General features: G+C 47.6%; 1 pseudogene; it reads left to right on the top strand.

Annotated features, from left to right (window-relative positions):
- The first annotated feature begins 13,273 nt into the window (after positions 1-13,273).
- LOC134808704 (protein FAM27D1-like) lies at positions 13,274-14,882 on the top strand (annotated as a pseudogene).
- The last annotated feature ends 4,905 nt before the right edge of the window (positions 14,883-19,787 follow it).

The following is a 19,787-nucleotide window of genomic DNA, read 5'->3' as shown; positions in this document are numbered from 1 at the left end:
GTCTTCTTTTAAAAGAAAATGGAAGGGAAAATGGTGCAGCAGAAGGGAAAACAATGCCCTCTTTCTCAGACTGAATAGGAGGAAGGTATTTCAATTATGATCTGTGATGTACAATGATAATATGATTTGCAATGCTTCTTATGGTTCAGAGAGAATACTGACAAAGGTCTTGCATTTCTGATACCAATATTTCAATTTTAGATGCAATGGAAGATGGCTAGAGTTCCCATTCCTGCTAGAAAAGAGTGTTGCTTCTGCCTCAATAAGTAAAGCTAGATAAATAGAAAAATTGTAACTTTGCTTTAACCCATCAGAGACCTGAGATTACAGGGCAAACAAGTAGGCTGGACTCCAATGGGGAAAAGGCTCCTCCAAGGGAGACAGGCAGCTTATGGACTGGCACAACTGCAGCAGAGCATAGAAAAAGAAATGTTATCTGCCATACAAGCAAGAAAAAGAAACTGGGTAAAAGATTGAGTGAGAGCTATCATCAGAATATAGAACTGCTGGGAGTTGCAGACATAGAAGGAGTTTATATTCACTGGTAGGGCCATTTCACAGATGTTGGAAGAAGTAATTAGGGGCAGGGTGAGACACAGAGAGAGCCCCAGCAAAAGTGTAGGCTTACAAGACATAATCGGCAGTCACTGCAGGAAAGCACAAATCCCACCATTCTTGCCTAAATCAGCCTCTTGCAGGAGGAAAAGCTTTAAGCTGTTGGGGATGGGGCTAAAGACCTGACAGCACATTCTGTCACCCCCCAGAGCACAGGTTAAGATCCACAACAGCAAAGAAAAGAGTCAAGGAAAAAAATCTCTACCTTTGGGTAGAGACAGGAAACCATTCTGAGCTGAAGACCCTATAACAATACCATTCTAATTTTGCTACCTGTGAGAAAGAAGCAGAAAACTCTCTCACACCACACCCACAGAGAAACACGGCAGTGTTTGGCTGCCACAGGGAGGAAAGGTATGAATGCTGAGAAAACCCTAAATCCAAGGTCCAAGCACATGGGGCCAGTCTAAGATTGAAGCTGGACCAAGACAACAGAGAAGTCCACCTACCCACACAGCGAGCCTCATAAGCACTAAATAACAAGCAACGGAAAACTATTGCTAGAGGAGTGAGGGGTGAGGAACAGAAAGAGAGATCCTCTTCGTGCTGCAGGAATTCAGGGACAGCTAAAAGCTGAGGTAGAGTACTCTAAAAAATAGAGATTCATAAATCAATAGTAATTCAAGAAGCCAGCTTTTAAGTGGCTCACAAAGCAGTAAGATGGTTTTGGGAAAACTTATGTATTTAAGGATAGTATTCTAGACCGTCTATTTTCAGATCCTTCTACTTCCTACTTTCTATTCCTGGAGACAACATGGTTGGATACCACTATCAGAGCCATATTAGGCTGACTGAACCACCATTGTGACTTGCATTATATTATCTTCTCTCAATTCTTTATCTCCATGGAGTTTTACCTTAAAAGATGTTCATTCATATACTTTTATTCACTAGGTATAACTATGAGGAAGCTGATAAAAAGGGATGTTTCTCATTAGTCTTTTGTTTATCTAAGATTTGTTGTAGATTCTGATACATTAGCAGAATAATATAATCATACTTTGATTCGTTTATCAAATCTATCTAGGTTCATATGCTACCTCTTTGTGTTCTTTAACTTCTTCGAGTCTTTGAGGATTAAATGAAAGAATTGATATCAAATTAAAAGCACAGTGGTTGGCATGTGGTAGGCACCAATAAGCCACTAATAACAGCTCTTGAAATACGTCATATCCTTTCATTGCTCCTTTACAACATTGAGTTTACAACAGGGAAAAAAAACAAATATTATTGCACAGACTCCAAGAGACTATGGACTGGGACTCAAGTGCATAACATTTTTTACTTGCAATGTACATTGCTGAAATCTAGACACCCCAAACTTCCTGCATCTGCTTAGGCTTTTCAATCATGGAAGACCACTGCACTCTGGCAGGAAAAATATCCAGATGCCTAACTTGGAAAATAAACTAAATTAGGCCATCTTGGGAAATGGCATATAGCTCTTTGGAGGGCAACTTTATATTTACCCTGTCTTCTGATATGTTGAATAAAAGAAGTTTAAATGAGACATCTGCTTTAGTATTTGGCATATTGATATAGGTGAGCTCTTACACTATGAAAGTATATTGGAAAGGATATGACAAAGAATATGCTGCTAAAATCCCTGAAACTCGTTAACACTTAAAAGTGGTTGATTTCAATAATAAATTTCAGGCATCTCAGGAACTGATTTCCTCAAAAGTATGATTTATAGCCATCTGATTGTGAAGGCATGAACATCCTCATTCTTTGACATTAAAGGAGAAACTTGGCAATTAGAGGGAGATGCATGGGCTTGATTCTAGTCAGTAAATGGTTCAGGCAGAGACAATGACATTAATCTGGGACTCTTTATATTGGAAAACACAAGCCAAGAAAGAAGGTGCAAATATCTTTGCCATAATAATGCTGGTGTTATGATTTCACAAGAAGTAGTTGTGAATATGTTTTACTAATGAAAAAAATGCATTCATTCCTCAGATAGACTACAATGATTGGACTATCAAAGGAAAATTAGCTTTTTAAATACTAAGTTGTGTGTTTTCATGTACACATATACACAAGTCCTGGCTGTAGCTTTACTGATACAGAGAAAACAAACTGAAATTGAAGCACTGACAATTTTCACCTACCCTCTACCTTTTTCATGGCAGCAGAGTTCACCGTGTCTTGCAAAGTTGTTAATAGCTCAAGCAAACAAAGACCCCATTGATATCCAATATATGTGCAAGATCCCATTGATATCCAATACATTAAAAAGGGACTTTGATCTGAGATTTATTATCCTGTAGAATGGAGTGCTAATGTCTTGAAGTACAATGGAGCTAGTATACCAAATATCATGAGCTTAAGAACCAATAAAGAGAGGGAAAAAATGAGACAAGGAAACAAAAATTTTGGTGTGTGATGGATTCTATTGGTCTATCCATTGAAGCCTTGCTATATCAAGATACCTTTTAAATTTATACTGTTCAGAATGCATATTGAAACTGTCAGTAAAAAAGATCTCTCTACTCTTCCAACAGAGTCCATTGTATATTTGGTACAAAAATAAAACATCTAAGGTTGTATTCCATTCTTTTGAATGGAAGCTCAGATTAAAGTCCCTTTTAATGTCTTGCAAATATATTAGATATCAATGGAATCTTTCTGCCAGCCAGCAGATAATTCCTCAATGCAGATGAAACCTGTTTTAAATAGTACTTCTACTTCAGAAACTAGTTACTAAAAATCTCTTTGGGAAAAAGTCAGGCACATAATTGTGATGTGTGATGGATTTCTTTGTCTCCCAATTTTTTCCCTCCTTATTGGTTCTTAAACCGATGACATTTGGTATACCAGCTCCATGGTACTTCAGGACCATGTACATCAATCCTCTCTACAGGATAATAAAGCTCAGATTAAAGTCTTTTTAAATGTCTTGCACATATATCAGATATCAGTGGGATCTTTCTGCCAGTTAGCAGATAATTCCTCAATGTGGATGAAACCTGTTTTAAATAGCACTTCTACTTGAGCCTGAGAGGCGGAGGTTGCAGTGAGCTGAGATCACACCACTACACTCCAGTCTGGGTGATGGAGTGAGACTCAGTCTCAAAAAAATAAAAAATATATAGCACTCCTACTTCAGAAAGTAGTTATTAAAATCTCTTTGGGACAAAACTAGGCACACTGCTCTGAATACTTCATGAAATAATAATTTTTCCAACGCCTTTCTGAGTCAGGTGTTCCTGGTGTTACTAGAATGTTGGTCAGTTCTGCACAAATTTACCTAATTTACATCCTAAGATGCTCTACCTTTTCTTTGCAATAACCATCAATTATGCCCCAATTTTTAAAAATAAATCTATTGATAATATCATGGAACTGGATGAGGAATTCTAATATGAAGTCTGCATACCAATTTGTCCAATTACTCAGTAGAGGAAAGCCTTCCAATTGAACTTCATTGTGTGCCTGCTTTTGTGCTTCTTTTATTTAAGCATTTTGAATATATGAGACTACTTTAGCCCTTCTATTCCATTCTCATTTCCTTTTCATCCAGTTAAACTTATTGAGAGCCTAAAATAGAAAATTCAACACAGGCAGTCCTAAATTTCCAAAAGAAGATTTGCAACTAATGGTAGAACAAAGAAGCAACAAATTTTTTTAAGACAGTTTTACATTATTGCCTGGGCTGGGGTGCAATGGCACAATCTTGGCTCACTGCAACCTCCACCTCCCGGGTTCAAACGATTCTCCTGCCTCAGCCTCCCAAGTAGCTGGGATTACAGGCACCCGCCACCACTCCTGGCTTATTTTTTGTATTTTTTAGCAGAGATGGGGTTTCACTATGTTGGCCAGACTGGTCTCAAACTCCTGACCTTGTGATCTGCCCACCTTGGCCTCCCAAAGTGCTGGGATTACAGGCGTGAACCACTGCACGCAGCTGGAAGAAACAATCTTTATAATGTTTCTTAGGAACACCATCTGGGCTGGGCATGGTGGCTCACCTCTAATCCCAGCCCTTTAGGAGGCTGAGGTGGGTGGATCACTTGAGGTCAGGAGTTCGAAACCAGCCTGGCCAATATGGTGAAACCCCATCTCTACTAAAAAGAAAATAAAAAAATTAGCCAGGTGCGGTGGTGCATGCCTGTAATCCCAGCTACTTGGCAGGCTGAGGCAGGAGAATGAATTGAACCCAGGAAGTGGAGGTTGCGGTGAGCCAAGATCATGCTACTTCACTCCATCCACCCTGGGCAACAGAGCAAAACTCCATTAAAAAAAAAAAAAAACACCACCATCTGTAAGACAAGGTTGACCAGAAACAGAATAATGCAAGGTTGGCCAACATAGCCAAACTCTTCTGAGCCATGAGCTCTGCCTCTGTCTCATTGATTGGTGCCTAGCTGCTAGAGTTCAGTGATAAAAGTGAAATCAAAGACTGTACATTATTTATTTTCTTTGACTATGAGTTTGTGTTTCCTGCCAGATCCAAAGTGACTAATAAAATGAGAGATACAGTCAGTCTAGACTCGAACCAGGAGGAGTCTCTAAAATCCAAATGAGTAACTCTCATGGTCTCTCTGAAGACTCTGCACTGTTGCTTCTTTAAACACAGACATTAAAATAGAAACTTGCATCTCTAATAAAATATTTGTCTTTCGCAGACTTTCTTGAGAGTGAGTCTGGAGTGACCATTTTGTGGTAACAGATCATCATTTGGGGTTATTATTTAAGCACCAGTTCCCTCATATTTGCGCTGTCAGTCACTTCCTCAAACCTTCCCACTCAGTATGTTTTAACTTAAGACTCAGAAGGACACATTGATGATAAGAACTTTCTCAGTGGGTCTGAAGCTTAGCTCCAACACTGCTTGTCTTAGAATAGAGACTTTATCTTACTAGGACACCAAAGAAGACTGTTACTACATGGCATGAATATCTGCTTCTTCTTTATTTAAAAAAAAGTGCAAAAGGCATCAATGGATAACATTCTCTATGTTTTCATTTGAGCCTAGTAGTCTTCTGTTCTTACTTTGTACTGTCAGGCTTTTTTTTCCCCCTTATATCTACCTTAAACCCTATAAAGAACTACTACAGAACAGAAACTTTAAATGCAAGATCTGTAACTTAATCACCAGAAATATAAACCAGAAATATGACTTTCTACTAATTTCCTACTTGTGAAGTAAGATGTTCTAAGGGATAGGCAGACATGCCAGCTCTCCTTCTAAAGACAGAATGTGTGTTATACACGTGGCCTTGGCAATTAGATGTCTGTACACAACATGGCAGCACTTCATTTTCACATGCAGAGAAATGGAATGTTCAACTCTGTTGGGCAGAGAATAGCTTGTCTCCTATTGGCTTACAGCCAGGTTAAGAAAGAGCAAGAACACACTGAGAATAGAATATATTCTCCTTCCCAGATAGTATAGATCATTGATGATTCTAATGGCAAGAAGAATGGAAAAGTCCCTGGGAGCTTTATTCAAATTCAGCTGAACAGTAAGTGCAGGGCTTCTGGAAGGGTCCATCACAAGTCTGGGGAAGGAGGAGGGTTCATTTTAGTTCTCCCCAAGTTTCCTGCAGATACTCTGCAAAGAAAACGTACATTCGGAAAATGACCCAGTAACCCATTTTCCTTGTTTCAATGGTGATGAGTGGCCAAGAAAAGGATGTGATACAGAGTTATTCAAATCTAAATGTCTAGGAGAGAGAAATGGCCGTTATCAATGACAGTTATACAGATGGGGCTTTGAATTATTACTGTTGGTACAAGAAGAAAACAGGGAAGGCCCTAATCTCTTAATGGAGATTCATTCAAGTGTGGATAGAAAACAGGAGAGAAGGCTCACAGTACTGTTGAATAAAAATGCTAAACATGTCTCCCTGCATATTACAGCCACCCAACCAGGAGACTCATTCCTGTACTTCCTTGCAGCGAGAACACAGAACTTTTCAGGCACCTGCAACCTGTACTCAAACCTGCAACTGGGAGTCCAGTCACATTCTTTGTCTTTGAACAGGTTTTGGGTTAGAATGGTTTACCATAATGTGCTTGTTTCTAAATTGACATGAATGCAGAAATCTAATAATTGTGATTACAAAATCATTACGTTTAAAGTAACTCAAAATGAGCTGGTATACTTTGCACTAACTCCAATGTATTCGAGAGGAGAAGTAGTGTTGTTTTAAATAGATATGTAAATAATAAAGATAACCTCATTGGAATATCTGAGGTTCTTTCACTGAGATCCTACGCTTCCATAATAAAACAAGGACACCTAAAACTCTTCTGGGTGGCAATCCGCTGGCCTTCAGAAAAAAAAAGACGAAGATTCATTTTTGAAAAAACATATTTTAAAATCATCACACATTCATTATTTATTATAAGTATTTTCGTTCTAGGTGTGTCTGCATATGCCCTAATTCATAGCAACTTAACATATTAAGTATATTTTTCATATAACATTTATGTCCATTCTCCTCTGGACATCCACCTTCATAGTATGGGTATTCAGTCATAAAAGTTACAATTCAAATAGCCACCAGAAGAATTCCTGCAAAGATTTTTGTCTTGCAACTGTTCTACATTCAGAAAATATTTACCAACTGCCTACTCTGTGCCAGACATTGTTCTTGGTGTTGAGGATTGAGCAGGATGAACAGAAAGAAATGACAAAATTTAATTGTATTCTGCCTGTCTCCTCCAATGGATGTCTGCTCACCAGAAATTAACTGGGGAAACATTTTGATGACAGTGTATATCCAGGGATCAATGACACCACCTAGGAGTTTTAGGATTTTGCCCAAATTCACCAATTCCTTCATACCTCCTAGGTCTGTATGTACAGTAGCAACAGTGTGATCTTTCTCTTTTTTCCAATGTTCCTTCAAGAAAGGAAGATAATTGTTATTTTAGTCAAACTGTTAAAAATAGACAAAAAAACCTACCAACTCCCTCATGAGGCAAAAAACATAAGCAAAATCTGTAGAGTTAAGAGTAGTGAGGCTGGGCACTGTGGCTCATGCCTTTAATCCTACCACTTTGGGAGGCCGAGGCGGGTAGATCACTTGAGGTCAGGAATTCGAGAACAAACTTTGCAACATGGTGCAACCCCATTTCTACTGAAAATAAAAAAATTAGCTGGGCGTAGTGGAGTGGATCTGTAATCTCAGCTACTCAGGAGGCTGAGGCAGGAGAATCGCTTGAAACTGGAAGGCAGAGGTTGCACTGAGCCGAGATCCTAACTCTGCACTCCAGACTGGGTGACAGTGCAAGATTCCATCTCAAAAAAAAAAGAGAAAGTATTTTTCATATAAATTATTCTCGGATTTTTGAATAAATAATAAGTATACATGGAATAAAATAAAAATTACACAAAAAGATATATAGTGAAAAGTAACTTTTCTCGTTACCTCTATCCCCACTATCCCCAACAGCCTAGTATAATCACTGTTACACTGAAATTTTCTTTGAACATTATACATATATACATATATATGATGTGTATATATATATGTATATATAAAAATGATGTATGTATATATGCCGCCGCGGCGGCAGCAGGAGCATCGCCGCAGCCCCACGGCGGTGGTGATATTTAAAGGGGACTCACATGGTCTCCCCCTCGGATTCACCTCTGTTCCTCATTGCAGGTGTCCTGTAAAGTGCCGTCGGCTTTCCGTAACCCCAGGGCTTTTACAAGCCTGGCAGGCCAGTGCTCCTTCAAAGGCGGAGGGAGGCAGAGGGCTGATGGATGAGTTAATTTGCAGCTGACACTCGGCCTTGAGACCTATGTGTTCATTCTGTGCTGAAGTGAGGCCCTGCCGGCCTGACCAGATGTGATGAGCCCTTCCTATCTCACTCGGAGAGGGTCAAAATGGGATCTCAACGGGAGTCCGGAGAACACAGCAGGCGACCTGAAGCACCCCCTCCCTCGGTGGAAGTGGGCTCAAGCAGGTCCTGAGGACAGGACCCCTGGGGGTTTGGGCCTGGGACAGGACGAGACACCCGCGGCCCCCTCTTCCAAGCCGCCCCAAACAGGACCCAGGATTCAGCCGCCGCCGCGGCGGCAACAGGAGCATCTCGGCAGCCGCGCGGCGGCAGCGATATTTAAAGGGGACGCAGCCTATCTGTCAGGAGTGGAGCGCGAGTCGGCTCAGCCTATGCGCATGGGCGAGGCGCGAGCGGTTTCTCCCGTCACAGTGGTTCCCACGGTTGTCTTAGAAACCAGGCCCCGAGGCTTGGCAGAGCAGGAGCCCTCCGTGGCATTGCTTGGGTGTCCAGGCTCTGAGGCTAAAGCCTCACCTCTCCCGGGTCGAAGGGAACGTCTCCGGATGCCAGCAGTCGCAATGGGCCGACCATGATGATGAAACCCCAGGCGCAGACGGGGGAAGCAGCACGGGATCCCAGCCTCAGGCCTTCACGGATGGTGTTGGTTGGGGTGAGTCCCCCAAAAGTCGTGTCGCCCTCCGTTTTCTCGAGGACGGGTTGGCATGCGTGCCCCTGGGCTGCTCTCTCACCGGAGGGCGGTTCTCCAGAGCAGGACCCTGCAGCCTCAGGGGTTGCCTGGGGGTATGTGTTTCAATGCCTCTGCTGTATGACTCTATGTGTGTGTGTGTGTGTGTGTGTGTGTGTGTGTGTGTATGTGTCTGTGTGTGTTTCTCCCATTTTCTTTTTTCTCTCTCTCAGTCTCTGTGTGTTTCTTTCCCACTCTCTGTGGGTTTCTGCCAGCCGAAGTTACCTCAGGGCTACCAGGTCAGTGGAGGATTGGGGGTGTTGCGAATTTTGCAGAAAACTCTTTGCTCCTCTGCTAGGCATTTGAAAACGTGGCTTGGGTCAGGCACAGGCGGCTCCCCCAACCCCCGGGTCCCAGGTGTTCTTTGATTTTCCTTGGCATTGATGGAAATGTCACCCGTTTCCCCCTTCCACCTGCACATACCTGGACACCACCCTTTGTTTTGCCGTCGCCCCGCGTGCCTCCGGTGACACACATTAACACCAACTGCTGTGGGATTGGCCAGTGCCACGCTGGGTCACATAGTCTCCCCCTTGGATTCGCCTCTGTTCCTCATTGCAGGTGTCCTGTAAAGAGAGGTCTGCTTTCCGGGACGCCAGGGCTTTTACAAGCCGGGCAGGCCACTGCTCTTTCAAAGGAGAAGGGAGGCATAGGGCTGATGGATGCGTGAAGTTGCATCTGACACTAGGCCTGGAGACCTATGGGATCATTGTGTGCTGCAGCCAGGCCCTGCAGGCCTGACCAGATGTGGTGAACCCATCCTATCTCACTGGCAGAGGGCCAAAATCGGATCTCAACGGGAGTCCGGAGAAAACAGCAGGCGTCCTGAAGCTCCCCCTCCCTCGTTGGAAGTCCGCTCAAGCAGCTCCTGAGGACAGGACCCCTGGAGGTCTGGGCCTGGGACAGGAGGAGACACCCGCGTCCCCCTCTCCCACGCCGCCCCAAACAGGACCCAGGATCCAGCCACCGCCGCGGCGGCAGCAGGAGCATCGCGGCCACCGCGCGGCGGTGGCGATATTTAAAGGGGACGCAGCCTATGTGTCAGGAGTGGAGCGCGAGCCGGCTCAGCCAATGCGCATGCGTGAGGCGGGAGCGGTTTCTCCCGTCACAGTGATTCCCACGGTTATCTGAGAAAGCTGTCCCCGAGGCTTGGCAGAGCAGGAGCCCTCCGTGGCAGTGCTTGGGTGGCGAGGCTCTGAGGCTCTAGTCTCGCCTCTCCACGAGATCGAACGGAAAGTCTCCGGTTGCCAGGAGTCGCAAAGGGCGGACCATGATGATGAAACCCCAGGCAGAGATGGGGGAAGCAGCACGGGATCGCAGCCTCAGGCCTGCACGGACGCTGTTGGTTGGGGTGAGTCTCCCCAAAAGTCATTCTGCCGTCCATTATCTCGAGGACGGGTCGGCCTGCATGCCCCTGGGCTGCTCTCTCACCCGAGGGTCGTTCTCCTCCAGAGCAGAACCCCGCAGCCTCAGGGGCTGCCTGGGGGTCTGTGTTTCAGTGCCTCTGCTCTATGACTCTGTGTGTGTGTGTGTGTGTGTGTCTGTGTGTGTGTCTCCCATTCTCTCTTCTCTCTCTGTCTCTCTGTCTCTGTGTGTTTCTTTCCCACTCTCTGTGGGTTTGTGTGTGTGTGCCCATGTGCGTGTGTGTCTTTGGCTGAATGTGCCCTGTGCGCCACAAAGCGGTTTCTCGCATGGTGGCCTGTCTTTGCTGAGCCTCTTTCTGCCCCTCTGCCTGTTTCATGAGGCTGGTTGTCATTGCTTTCACAGCCGCGGATCCCCTTTGGGTGTTTGAAAGCCTGGCCCACGTGAGGAGATGTTTCAGTTTCGGAGCAATTGAATTCTCATCCCCATCCTGAGCGGCCTCTTTTCTGGGATCAAACGGACACACTGCAGACAAGGAGAGGAATCCCACAGGTGCTCTTTGTCCTATAGGAGAGCAGCAGACCCACGTCAGAGAAGATGCTTGAGTCTTTTCACGGCTCTTCTCTGAGAAATGAAGCCACACCACAATACAGTCAGCAAGAGGGAGCCGGGTTTGAGAGATGGCAACAATCCCTGTCCCTGGAACGCTGGCCTCCCTGGACAAGCCACCCTTTTGGAACACCACCCCTTATGCCCGTTGCGGTGGCACGGTGCTGTATCCTGCCTGGGCTCCAGCCTCTGCTCTGTCCGCCGTCTTGCTCTGCCTCCCTTGTTTCTCAGGGGCCTGAATGCCTCTCGCTCTGACCAAATGCCTTCAACAAAGATGACTTCCCTCTCCGTCAGGGAGACATTCTTCGAGATCCGTGTCGTGATTGTTTCTCTCTCCAAACGTGTTTATGCTTGATTGGGCTGGTCTCATGACCCGGGAACTCTTGGCTTCCATAGGTGTCTCAGGCAGAGAAGCTTCCTTCTTCTCCATGTTTCCCTTCCTGGGTGGTCGGATTGCCTAGAATGAGCGCTAGGCGACCGTGACTGGCCTTGTCTTCCAGGACAGGTGGTGACGCATTTCCTCTGCACTTACTGTCTCATTCTTTAGTTACATCCTCTCCTCTGCTCCTGGGTGGACTGATCCCCTTGATCATCTGGCAGAAAATAATGTCAGCGAACCCAAGGGACTGGTCTAGGTTTGGGGGCTGGTGCTTGGGCTCGGTGCAGCCAAAGTTGCTTCAGGGCTGCCAGGGCTTTGGAGGGTCTGGGGTGGGGCGAATTTTGCAGAAACCTCTTTGCTCCTCTGGTAGGCATTTGAAAACAGGGCTTCGGTCTGGCACAGCCAAGCCCCCCCCAACCCCGCGTGTCCCACGTGTTTTTCGATTTTCCTTTGCATTGATGGAAAGGCCACCCATTTCTCCCTTCCACCCGCACATTCCTGGACACCACGCTTTTTTTCGCCGTCTCCCCGTATGCCTCCAGTGACACACATTAACACCAAGTGCTGTGGGATAGGCCAGTGCCATGTGTAGTCACATGGTCTCCACCTCGGATTTGCCCCTGTTCCTCTTTGCAGGTGTCCTGTAAAGCGCTGTCGGCTTTCCGGAGCCCCAGCGCTTTTAGAAGCAGGGCAGACCACTGCTCTTTCAAAGGAGCAGGGCATTGTAAAACACACCCCCCAAGCAATCCCTGAGGCTGTGATGTTCTGTTCTCTACGAGAACGACCCTCGGGGGACAGAGCAGCCCAGGGGCACGCAGGCCGACCTGTCCTAGAGAACACTGATGGAGACACGACTTTTGGGGAGACTCACCCCAACCAACACCGTCCGGGCAGACCTTAGGCTGGGATCCCGTGCTGCTTCCCCCATCTCCGCTGGGCTTTCCTCATGGTAGTCGGCCCTTTGCGACTCCTGGCGTCTGGGGACATTCCCGTCGACCCCGTGAAGAGTTTAGGCCGGAGCCTCAGAGCCCCGAAACCCAAGCACTGCCACGGAGGGCTCCTTCTTTGCCAAGCCTCGGGGCCTGGTTTCTAAGACAACCATGGGAAGCACTGTGACTGGAGAAGCCGCTCCCGCCTCGCGCATGCGCATTGGCTGAGCCGACTCGCGCTCAGCTCCTGGCAGTCAGGCTGGGTCCCCTTTAAATACTGCCAGCTCTGAGCGCGGCAGCAGCGAGGCTCCTGCTACCCCCGCGGCGGCGGCTAGATCCGGGGTCCAGTTGGGGCGGCGTGGGAGAGGGGGCCGCGGGTGTCTTCTTCTGTCCCAGGGCCAAACCCCAAGGAGTCCTCACCTCAGGACCTGCTTGAGCTGACTTCCACCGAGGGAGGGGGTGCTTCAGGACGCCTGCTGTGTTCTCTGGGCTCCCGTTCAGATCCAATTTTGGCCCCCTTCGAGTGAGATAGGATGGGCTCACCACATCTGTTCAGGCCGGCAGGGCCTCGCTGCAGCACAGAATGATCCCATAGATCTCAAGGCCTAGTGTCAGCTGCAAATTCACTCATCCATCAGCCCTCTGCCTCCCTCCTCCTTTGAAAGAGCAGTGGCCTGCCCCGCTTCTAAAAGCCCTGGGGTTCCGGAAAGCCGACCGCGCTTTACAGGACACCTGCATAGAGGAACGGGCGAATCCGAGGTGGAGACCATGTGACCACACGTGGCACTGGCCTATCCCACAGCAGTTGGTGTTAATGTGTGTCACCGGAGGCATACGGGGCGACGGCGAAACAAAGGGTGGTGTCCAGGCATGTGCCGGTTGAATGGGGAAATGGTTGACCTTTCCATCAATGCCAAGGAAAATCGAAGAACACCTAGGACCCGGGGAGTGGGGAGCCTGTGCCTCACCCAAGCCACGTTTTCACATGCCTACCAGAGGAGCAAAGAGGTTTCTGCAAAATTCGCTCCACCACCAAACCTCCACCGCCCCGGTAGCCCTAACGCAACTTCGGCTGCACCCAGCCACAGCCCCAGCCCCAGCCCCAGCCCCAGCCCCAGCCCAGTCCCTTTGGGTCCCTGACATTCGTTTCAGCCAGAAGATCAAGGGAGTCAGTCCACCCAGGAGCAGAGGAGAGGATGTCCCTCATGAATGAGACAGGAAGTGCAGAGGAAATGCGACACTACCTGTCCTGGAAGACAAGGCCTGTCACGGTCGCCTAGCGCTCATTCTAGGCAGTCCACCCACCCATGAGGGGAAACGTGGAGAAGAAGGAAGCTTCTCTGCCTGAGACACGAATGGAAGCCAGGAGCTCCCAGGTCATGCGACCTGCCCAATGAAGCAGAAACACGTTTGGAGAGAGAAACAATCACGACACGCATCTCGAAGAAATGTCTCCCTGACGGACTGGGAAGTCACCTTTGTTGAAGACATTGGGCCTCAGCGAGAGGCATCAAGGCACTTGAGAAACAGGTGAGGCAGAGCAGGAGGGAGGGCAGGGCAGACACCGGCGGCGAGGCAGGATATATCACGGTTCCACTGCCAGGGTCATAAGGGGTGGGGTTCCAAAAGGGTGGCTTGTCCAGAGAGGCCAGCGTTCCAGTGACAGGGATTGTTGCCATCTCCCATTCCCGGCTTCCTCTTCCAGACCGTATTGTGGTGTGGCTTCATTTCTCAGAGAAGGGCCATGCAAAAATACAAGCATCTTCTCTGATGTGGGTCCGCTGGTCTCCTGCGGGACAAAGAGCTCCTGTGGGGCTCGTGTCCTCGTCTGCAGTGTGTTCATCTTGATCCTAGAAAAGAGGCCGCTTGGGATGGGGATGATATTTCAATTGCTCCGGGACCGAAGCAACTCCTCATGTGGGCCAGGCCTTCACACACTCAAAGCGGATCCGCGGCGGTGAAAATGATTGACAACCGGTCTCATGACCCAGGCAGAGAGACAGAAACATGCTCACCCAAGACAGTCCGCCATGCGAGAAACAGCTTTGTGGCGTTCAGGGCAGATTCGGCCAAGGACTCACACGCACACGGGCACACACACACAAACCGACAGAAAGAGGGAAAGAAACACACAGAGACTGAGAGACAGAGAGAGAAGAGAGAATGAGAGACACACACACAGACACACATAGACACACACACACACCCACACACACATACACACACAGACACACACACAGAGTCTTACAGCAGAGGCATTGAAACACACACCCACAGGCAACCCCTGCGTCTGTGACGCTCTGCTTTCGAGGAGAACGAGCCTTCGGTGAGAGAGCACCCCAGGGGCACGCAGGCCATCCTGTCCTCGAGATCACCACGTGACGACTTTTGGGGAGACTCACCCCAACCAACACCGTCCGGGCAGGCCTGAGGGAGGGATTCCGTGCTGCCTTCTCCGGACTCTGCGTCGGGTTTCCTCACCCTGTTCGGCCCTTTGTGACTCTTGGCATCCAGAGACTTTCCCCTCGACCCGGTGGAAAGGTCAGGCCGGAGCCTCAGAGCCTTGACACCCAAGCACTGCCACGGAAGTCTCCGGCTTTGCCAAGCCTCGGGGACTGGTTTCTAAGACAACCATGGGAACCACTGTGAAGGGAGAAGCCGCTCGTGCCTCGCGCATGTGCATTGGCTGGGCCGACTCGTTCTCCCCTCCTGGCAGTCAGGCTGCGTCCCCTTTAAAGAACGCCACCGCTGAGAAGTGACCCTCAGATCTCCCTTCCTGAATTTCTTTAGGGAAAGCAACAACCATCCCTGTAAGCCATGGGTTTTCATGGGGAGGAAGGAGAGGGCTAGTTGTCTGAGAGGGAAACTGCTTAAGGCTGCAGACTAGGAAATGGGATTCCAGGTTTAAGATAGCTCCTTTCTGGACCTCAGTCCTTCACCTAGTCACCTAGTCACAGGGTGGATTGCCTCTAAGGATACTTAGGAGAAAAGGAACCAAATTCAGGATGGTTCTCCTTGCTTTAAGCCTTGATGGGAGACGGGGAGGCCAACCCTTCTCTGCAGACCATGATCCTCACTAGACAGAGGAGCTCCAAACTTGCCTGTCTCATCCCATGCACTGACGGTGCCTGGCCTGGCTCCAAACTCCCGAAAGGAACTATTTTACAGGTGCCAAAAAGGGGACACTGTTGATAATAATAATAAAATGAAACAATCTGATTGGGGCATTGCTGGATCAGAAAATGTGTGACATTTTTAAAGTTAAATAGTTAAAAAATTTTAACTATTAAACATTTTAAATATTAAGCCTGATCTGTTTGGTAGCCCTGGAGCAGGGCTGAGGCATAGAGAGAAATCTTTCCTTCAGCCAGGTTGTCTGTGTCACACTGATTTATTTTTGTTTTATTTGTGAATTTCTTAATGGACCCAATGGTGGTTCCTCTTTGCACCCCTCGGGTTGACAGGCAATTCCTTCCTAGCCCAGGTCTCAGCTCTGGTTTAGTTTTCAAAACTTTTGGGGGTCCAGGGAGCCAGGAGACTGGAGATAGAAAGCAGAAGTGCACTGGGACGGTGGGTCTGCCTTGGCTTATCCCCAAATTTCTGGATTCCAGGTGCCTTGCTCCAGTCCCCGCCCCATCCTAGGCTCAGGATGCTCTCCCACCCTACTAACCACTGGTCCGGTCAAAGCCCAAGCTGCTGCCAGCCGCCATGTTATCTCCCAGCCTGGCTAGGGTGCCTGCTAGCCAGCAGTGGCTATGGTGGTGTGCAGAGTGAGGGTGAGTTTTTGTATTGACTGCCATTCCGTTTACCTCAAGAGGTATGTTTGGGCAACCATTCTGTGCCAGGCAGCAGACAGTCCCTCCACTGCAGGAATTCCTAGTCCTGTGGGCAGGGGTGTGTGGAGGATGGCACATGGTGGTTAGCCTGGTCCAAGGGTCTCCACTCCCTTCCTAGCATCCGAGAGATCCTGGAGGCTAGGTTGGCCACAGAGACTGAGTTCAGGACAATTCCTTCACGCAGTTAACGAAGTTATCTGTAACTCCCTGGTTAAAACACACACACACACACACACACACACACACACACACAAACTGGCAGTCGTGGGAGGTATTTCCCCACTGGGCTGGTTGGTAGCAGGGGAAGAACTGTGGACCCCTGGCCGAGTGGCACCTGGAAGGAGGCTGACGTAAGAGTGGTGTAGCTGTGAGTGGGAGAAATGGGATCTAGTGGGGTAAGTCCATGTTCCCTGTTCCTAAAGTCAAATTCTCCCTGAAAAGACCCAGGGCAGCACTGTTAGGGAGCTGAAGGAGTCCCTCTGTGCCCAGAGGGAATTAGGCCACTCAGGCCTCAGAGAAAGAGGGCGGGTGGTGAGGACAACCTCCCCAAGCCCCCATCAGAGCAGGCCCAATACTTGGAAATTCACTCCTCAGTCCACCAGATTCTGGTCCCATCCTACATCCCCACCAGGGCACAGGAGGCCCACATAAAAACAAGCTTTATTTGGCCAAATTAACTCACTTTCCTGGATTGCCTCACTTATTGGAAAGCGAAAGTACACCCCACGCTCCTCGCCCTGTCCCTGCCTAAACCTCTTTATCTCTGAAGCCCACTCTTTGAGACCTAAAAATTAGGGTTCAACAGAAACGCTCTAGGACTACAGGAGTGACACAACAGTCCCTATCCTACAGTGCACTAAAAGCCAAACTGAAGGCTGCTTCCTCGGTGGAGAGTGTCTCAGGTTGAGGTGGCAGGACTGTTAGCCACTTCTCATTTTACAAGCTCCTTGTCCACAGTCGTCTGCGCCAGCACCTCACAAAACTGGTTCTCGCCTTCTGGTGGGTGCTGGTGTTTACCCCTTTCCTCCCACTATCTGTTCAAACTGAGCCCACCAACCCTCCATTCACCTCCCCTCCTTAAGGCTCCCTGAGCTCTATTTACCCTTTTGTAACTCCATCCCTCCATAAGTACACAACTCTCCTAGCTGGTTTCCTAGAGGGCAGATATAGTGTTTCCAGTTGGCCCTCTGCAGATATCTGTGAATAAGTCTCTCCCAGCCCCTACATATAAATATGTCTGTTCTGGACAGACAGGCCTAAGTCCCAACGTAAACACATCACAAGATAATTACACCTTATATACATACAGATCTCTCTATAGAGTTATATTTGAAAGTGTCTATAACTCTAGAGAGAGATTGCAGCATGCACATATAGGACTATAATTACTTATGTCTATTTTTATAACTATGCAGTTATAAATAGATATGCCTATATATAGTGATAATAATATAGAAATATCTCCATAGCCATATATGGCTCTAAGTGAATGCTCTAAATACACTATTTTGCAATCAATAAGTATATATCTCCTCATACATAATTCTAACAATATACGTTTTTATCTATATAGCTGTTCAGAGATAGAAATCTGTCAGGATATCAAATGTACATAAAGCCGGATGGCTGTAAGAGAGTCGCATATTTTCCCATATATAAATCTGCTCCTATAACTACTGTATATGCACAAATACAATGGAAATAATTATATTTCCCTCAAACGTAAATCTGTAAATACAACCACAGCACATTTAGGTACGGTTAGACATAGAGCAATATTTCCTAGACATCAGTCTGTCAGTAGAGCCACCAGTGCCTCCAAACAGAGAGTTATAGAGGGAGTTACAAATAAACTCTCTAGATGTGAACGGATCAGAAGAACTAGATGTAAACATGACTCCAAGCCATTCCTCCTTCTTCTTCTTCTTCTTTGTAAGATATTCCTGAAGCAAGCCCAGTCATATAACAGGGTGCAGAGGTGTCTGGGTACTGGTATTTTTTTCCCCAAGGAGGATCGGAGGTCGCTGGACTTTGGGAAACTGTGCAGGAGTGAGTAGGGGACAGTGCCCGCTCCCAACACAGCCCAGAAGCCCCTTCCGTCTGTCTCCTGGTGGCTGAGAGCTCGGGCAAGTGGAGAGGCCTAAGGGAGAAAAATGAAAAAGCAGAATCTGGCTTGAGTCATTTGGCCCTTCGGCCTAAAACCCTCTCAACAGGGAAGGCCCGAACAGGCGTCAGAGCGGAGAGAGCCCACGAGGCCCAGAGGCTGGGGGAAAGGGGCTGCAGGCCGGGCTGCGGAGGCCAAGCAGAGTCGCCAGCCGGTGCCTGACCACCCGGCGCCACATCGCCCGGGGCCGCTGCCTCTCTGGCGGCCTGGAACACAAAACCCGGGCCCTAGCCCTGCGCCCTGTGCTCAGCACTTCCACTGGTCTTATTTTATTGCTGTTTTGTCCAATTAGGTATCGCAGCGTCCTCCACCCGGTGTTGTTTTCAAATGCGAGGGCACCCAGGGCTTTCTGAATGCGTGTGTGTGTGTGTGTGTGTGTGTGTGTGTGTGCTGGCTTTAAATAAGTGACTCAGTGGATAGTGTATTTCTCTTTTCAGACCAAATGGGTCACCGGCTACTGAAAAAGAATTCAGACCTCTGAAAGGGTTCGTGACAAAATTTTTAGAAGTTCTCACGCTCATTTGTTACAATGATTTTCTTGTCTTTTTTCTCTTTTAAAAAAGTTGGCTAATTTGTGTTTCTATATTCCTCTTTAATTTTATTTTTATTGGGGGTACAAATGTTTTTAAAGGAGGGATTTCGTTAGACCTGAAACTGTGGGGTGGCTTCCTCTCTAGCAAACTTACTATCTCTACCCCTGTGATTCCCATCTCCCCCAAGAAAACAAACTAATTAAATGACCAGAAAACTGTACCTGGAGAAAATGAGGTATATGTTGCAGGATCCAGGACCGCGGTCTTTGCTTACTTCATGAAAAATCGGCTGGTCTCCAAACTCACGAAGGAAAATTCAAGGCGCCTCAACTCCTCCTTTTAAATTTTTTAATAAAGGGCCTAGAAAGGGAACTTTCCCTGGGCCTGCCGGAGCCCCAGCCTGGCTCTCCCAACTTCCCAGCAGACATAAGTGTTTTTCTGCTTCCGTTCGGGCACCCTGACTTCCCGGGCATCTCTGAGCTCCTGCCGGATCAAGGCTGTGGTCATCACCTCATTCATCTCTGCCCCTTGGCCTGAGCCTACACATTTGGCCTCCTTCTTAAAACAGGGGCTCCTAGAGAGTCCCAAAATCCATTAACCATTCCCAAATGTGGGATCCCTTCCCTGATCACACAAAGCAGAAGCCTGAGAAAAAAAGCAACAAAGAGTGGCCTCCTGGCTCTCCTTCCCCTCTTCTGTCCCTTGTCTGGAAAAGGGGTTCCCAACCCCAGCCCCGCCAAGAGCATATTAAGAAGCTTTCTTCCTCCCTTCCTTTCCTATCTCCCCCTCAGATTCTGTGATCCTGACTCCTTCTGTCTCCACCTCAAAATATTTCCTCATGCATTTTATTGTTATTCTGTTATGGAGGGACT

The sequence above is a fragment of the Pan troglodytes genome, chromosome 17, assembly GCF_028858775.2.
Source record: "Pan troglodytes isolate AG18354 chromosome 17, NHGRI_mPanTro3-v2.0_pri, whole genome shotgun sequence".
NCBI lineage: Eukaryota > Metazoa > Chordata > Mammalia > Primates > Hominidae > Pan > Pan troglodytes.
Note: the sequence above shows the minus strand (reverse complement) of the source record. Positions and strands in the feature narration are given on the sequence as shown.